Below are 6,051 nucleotides of genomic sequence, written 5' to 3' on the forward strand. Positions count from 1 at the left end.
CTTTCCGTTGGAAGGACAACACTACTTCTTCAAGACTGCATGGAAATCCACTACTTCTGTGTGCATTTTCTTTTACTGCTCAGACTTTGAGAAAAACACTGCTATTCTCCTGTTATGTACGATTAGGACTGTCTTTATGGACTGTGAGAAATTTTGATCTTTTGACCAACATAATATTAATAAGTGTGTGCATTTTATATCTTTGTTACTGTAATTGTGAAAAATTTTTGTCAAATCTGTATTGGCCAGTGCCCAACACCATTTGTAAAAATTTTTGTGGGGAGCATGGGGGCTATGTAAGTAGGCTGTTTATGTTTTCTTTATGTAAGTAGGCTGTTTAGCTTTTTTTATTGGTAACGCCACCTCTGTATGAAAATCACTGGCTGTGCTGTGTGCAGTCCGTGGCAGCTTTGCATTGTTGTAATACTCGCCATTGTAGTGTTAGGCAGCTGGCTGTGAACAGTGCGTAGCGTTGCGCAGTTGGAGGTGAGCCGCCAGCAGTGGTGGATGTGGGGAGAGAGATGGCGGAGATTTGTAATTTGTCATGAACTGATATATATATTATGACTTGTGATGATATCAAGGTAAATACATTGTTCGTTCTCTATTAATATCTTTCATTTGCTAACTATCCCTATCAGTAGTTAGTGCCTTCCATAGTTTGAATCTTTTATTTAGCTGGCAGTAGTGGCGCTCGCTGTATTGCAGTAGCTTGAGCAGCGAAGATTTTTGTGAGGTAAGTGATTTGTGAAAGGTATAGTTTAATGTTAGTCAGGGCCATTCTTTTGTAGGGAATTTTGAAAGTCAGATTGCGTTGCGCTAAAAATATTGTATGTCAGTTTAAGGACAGTCTTGTAAGAATTGTTCAAAGGGGACGTTACACTGTTTGCAGGTCAAATTACTGGATGTAAGTTCCGCCTGGTATATAAGAAACTGTTGCTTCATATAAACCCAAACATCAGTTGTTGAGCTGGAAGGGGCGATCTGTACTTATTACGATCCGCATTGATTACCTTTATGAAGGTATGCTGCCATTTGGTTCTTCTGTGGGTTAATGTGGCATTATTTGTATAACAATTTGTAGCACTTTTTGTAATGTTATTACAGATCGGAAGATGGTAAGTTAGTTTGGCAGAAACCAGTTATCTACACTAAAGTTTTTTGTATGGATCTCGGCTAAGTTCTTATTGTCCTAGCTAAACCCAAAACATCTTCAGCAACATTGTGCCATCGTCAGTGGGTATTCTTTTCCCATTCTGTAAACTGTACGTTGAGGTCGCAATATAGCTAAGCATGAAATAAGGATACAGAATCCTATATAACGAGGGGAAAAGCGGATACTGCCTAGCCTACGTATGTTTGGAGAAAACGAAGCAGCTGCATGAAGATCAATAGCTTAGACGGAAAACCAGTAATAAGCAAAGAAGGGAAAGTTGAAAGATGGAAGGAGTATATAGAAGGTCTCTAGAAGGGACACGTAATTGACGGTAACATCATAGAAAGAGAAGGGGACTTAGATAAAGGTGATATAGGAGATTTATTACTGCCACTAGAATTTGACAGAACACTGAAAGACTAAAGGCGAAACAAATCTCCCGGAATAGACGACATCACTTCAGTACTGCTGATATCCTTGTGAAAGCTATTCATAAAAAAAGCTCTTCCATCAGGCATGTAAGATTTGTGAGATAGGCGAAATATCCTCAGTCTTCAAGAAGAAAATAATAAATCCTTTTCCAATGAAAGCAGGTTTTTAACACATTCAGATAGTGAGGAACTGTCAGTTTAATAAGCCATGGTAGAAAAATGTTGAAACGAATTATTTATAGAGTAATCTGCTCTCGGCGACGACTAGTGTGAATTCCGGAGAAATGTTGGAACACACGAGCTAATACTGACCTTATGGCTAACCTTAGCAGATAGGTTAATAAAAGCCAAACCTACTTTTATAGCCGTTGCAGATTTATATAAATCTTTAGATTATATCGTTTGGAATATCCTCACTGAAATTCTAAATGTAACGCGGGTAAAATACGCCAAGGAAAGTTTATTTACAACTTGTAAAAAAATGGTTCAAATGACTCTGAGCACTATGGGACGTAACATCTGAGGTCATCAGTCCCCTAGAACTTAGAACTACTTACACGTAACTAACCGAAGGACATCACACACATCCATGCCCAAGGCAGGATTCGAACCAGCGACCGTAGCGGTCACGTGGTGCCAGTCTGAAGCGCCTAGAACCGCTCGGCCACACAGGCCTGCAACTTGTACAGAAACCAGACGGCAGTTGTAAGAGCCGATGGACATGAAAGAGAAGCAATGAATGAAAATGGAGTGAGACAGTGTTGTAGCCTATCCCATGTTATTCAGTCCATACGTTGGACAAAAATAAAGGAAACCAACGGACAAATTTGGTGAAAGAATGGGAGTTCTGAGAGGAGCAATAAAGGCTTCCTGGTTTGCCAATGAAATCGTGATTCTGTCACAGACAGCAAAGGACTTGGAAGAGCAGTTGAACGGAATGGAAATGTCTTGAAAGGAAGTTATAAGATCAACATCGGTGAAAGTAAAATAATAATGGACTGTGGACGAATTAAATCACACGGTTCTGAGGGAATTAGATTAGGAAATGAGACACTAAAAGTAGCAGGTGAGTTTCGCTACCTGGGCAGTACAATAACCGATAGCCGAAGCAGACAGGTTATGCAATATAGTCTGTCAATGGAAACAATGGCGTTTTCCAGAAAAGAAATTTTTCAACATGGAATGCAAATTTAACTATTACGATATCTTTCATTAAGGTATTTGTTTACAGAGTGAAAGCTGTACGATAAACAGTTCAAAGAAGAACAGAATAAAAGATTTTGAAATGTGGTGCTATAGAAGGAAGCTGAAAAACATAGGTTAATAACATAAACAATGAGGAGGTACTCAATATAATTGAGGAGAGAAAGAATTTGTTGCGTAATGTGACTAAAGGAAGGGATCGGTTTATAGGACACATTCTGAGACATGAAAAACGAGCAATCACCGTTCAAACATTCATTGAAGGCCCAACGGCACCGACCGGTAGCCATGTCATTCCCAGCCGTTAGGCGTCACCGTTTGCGGATATGGAGGGGCATGTGGTCAGCTCACCGCTCTCCCAGCCGTTGTCAGTTTTCATGACCGGTTTAGTAAAAAAGACAAAGTTTAAATTCACATTACAGCTTTGTATCTAATTATAACGTAGAGTTGTTCGGAATATTGTACTGACTGTGTCATCACGTTATTTTTTCCACGAATCACTTAATTTGCACGTACGTATCTAACAATTTGAACTAATTGGATTGCTTACAAAATACTGCGTTAAATGTAGCTGTTGTGACCGGTTCTTTTTTCATGAGGTTCCACTGAACAGGTGCATAAATAAATGTGCAAAAGTTTTATTCAACTACCTTCCTTAATTCAGTTTGGCAACGGCCTTGCCGCAGTGGATACACCGGTTCCCGTCAGATCACTGAAGTTAAGCGCTGTCGGGCGTGGCCGGCACTTGGGTGGGTGACCGTCCGGGCTGCCATGTACTGTTGCCATTTTTCGGGGTGCACTCAGCCTCGTGATGCCAATTGAGGAGCTACTCGACCGAATAGTAGCGGCTCCGGCCAAAGAAAACTGTCGTAACGACCGGGAGAGCGGTGTGCTGACCACACGCCCCTCCTATCCGCATCCTCTTTGAGGATGACACGGCGGTCGGATGGTCCCGATGAGCCACTTGTGGCCTGAAGACGGAGTGCTTAATTCAGTTTACTTTTCTCGTTCTTATTTTATTTCAATGAGGATAGGCCCATAATCACTCGGATTTAAAGAAAATTAGAAATATAAATCTTACCTAACTGATAAACTATGTGCAAATGTTTTTCTGTATGTGGATACAATAATCATCCTATGATTGTGCAGATTTGTAACGAAGTCATAACTGTGTGTTATAAACAAACACTACAACAGTCTATTTTTCTGACAGATGAATTTAATTCTACTTTTCCTGTCTCAGAATTCATGTCAGAATGTTGTCGCGGGCTGGGAGGTAACATTGTGATAATTAATATTCCACATTCCGAATAATCAATGTACTTAAAAACTTTATCCATCAAAATTACAGTATAAATGTCGTAAAAATCCATATGAGTGTAAATTATATTCTGCGATACCTACTTGTATGAAGTTATGTTGCACTATGTGCTGAAAGTATCACGAAGTAGCCTAGTTCTACATTACACCACTTGTGGCACTGTCCGTACTTCATCTGATATACGTGCTTTCCGCTGTGTTCATCATACACTGACGGAAAAAAAAAATCGCAACACCAAAAAGTAATTAATGTAGAGTAAGGAAATTTCCGGAATACCTTTTTCTAGGTCACATGCTTAAGTGATTAACGTTGCAAGTTCACTGGAGAATGGAACGCCGAGAAAAGCCACTGCAAATGTGAAATGCTAGTACATTAATAACCCGTATAAGCGACAGAATGATGAATGCAAGCTTACAAACGTGGATGCATTGTGTTGAACAGATGCAGAATGTCGGTGTGATGGAGTTCCATGCCTGTTGCAGTTGGTCGGTCAATAAAAGGACGGTTAATGCTGTTTGTGGATGAAGCTGGAGTTGTCATCCGATGATGTGCCACATGTGCTCGATTTGTGATAGATCTGATGGTAGAGCAGGCCGAGGCAACATGTTACACCGCGTAAAACTGAAGTGATATCAGGTGTTCCCCAGGGAAGCGTCCTGGGACCTCTGCTGTTCCTGATCTATATAAATGACCTAGGTGATAATATTTGCAGTTCTCTTAGACTGTTCGCAGATGATGCTGTAATTTACCGTCTAGTAAGGTCATCCGAAGACCAGTACCAGTTGCAAAGCGATTTAGAAAAGATTGTTGTATGGTGTGGCAGGTGGCTGTTGACGCTAAATAACGAAAAGTGTGAGGTGATCAACATGAGTTCCAAAAGAAATCCGTTAGAATTCGATTACTCGATAAATAGTACAATTCTCAAGGCTGTCAATTCAACTAAGTACCTGGGTGTTAAAATTACGAACAACTTCAGTTGGAAGGACCACATAGATAATATTGTGGGGAAGGCGAACCAAAGGTTGCGTTTCATTGGCAGGACACTTAGATGCAACAAGTCCACCAAAGAGACAGCTTACACTACACTCGTTCGTCATCTGTTAGAATATTGGTGCGCGATGTGGGATCCTTACCAGGTGGGATTGAACGGAGGACATCGAAAGGGTGCAAAGAAGGGCAGCTCGTTTTGTATTATCACGTAATAGGGGAGAAAGTGTGGCAGATATGATACGCGAGTTGGGAAGGAAGTAATTAAAGCAAAGACGTTTTTCGTCGCGGCGAGATCTATTTACGAAATTTCAGTCACCGACTTTCTCTTCCGAATGCGAAAATGTTTTGTTGAGCCCAACCTACATAGGTAGGAATCATCATCAAAATAAAATAAGAGAAATCAGAGCTAGAACAGAAAGGTTTAGGTGGTCGTTTTTCCCGCACGCTGTTCGGTAATGGAATGGTAGTATGATTCTGGTTCGATGAACCCTCTGCCAAGCACTTAATTGTGAATTGCAGTGTAATCATGTAGATGTAGATGTAAAGCATTTTGGGTAACAACAGCCGAGTTTAGGGGAGCGTTATCCTGCTGGGAAACACCCCATGGAATGCTGTTCATGAAAGGCAACACTACAGGTCAAATCACGAGACAGACATATAAATTTTCATTCAGGGTACGTGGGATCATCAAGAGAGTTCTCCTACTGTCACACGAAAATGCACCCCAGACCATAACTCCAGGTGTAGGTTCAGTGTGTCTATCACGCTGACAGGTTGGTTGCAGACCCTCAACTGGCCTCATTCTAACCAACGCACTGGCATCGCTGGCACCCAGGCAGAACGAGCTTTTATAATAAAACACAAGACACCTCCACCTGCCCTCCAATGAGCTCTAGCTTGAATCCACTGAAGTCGCAAGTAGAGGTGGTTTGGGGTCACTGGGCTGCACG

The 6,051-nt window shown here is 41.2% G+C and overlaps 1 pseudogene; it reads left to right on the forward strand.

Moving 5' to 3' along the window:
* Positions 1-3,457: 3,457 nt before the first annotated feature.
* Positions 3,458-3,575, forward strand: LOC124724841 (annotated as a pseudogene).
* The last annotated feature ends 2,476 nt before the right edge of the window (positions 3,576-6,051 follow it).

The sequence above is a fragment of the Schistocerca piceifrons genome, chromosome 1 (assembly GCF_021461385.2).
Source record: "Schistocerca piceifrons isolate TAMUIC-IGC-003096 chromosome 1, iqSchPice1.1, whole genome shotgun sequence".
NCBI classification, from domain to species: Eukaryota; Metazoa; Arthropoda; class Insecta; order Orthoptera; family Acrididae; genus Schistocerca; species Schistocerca piceifrons.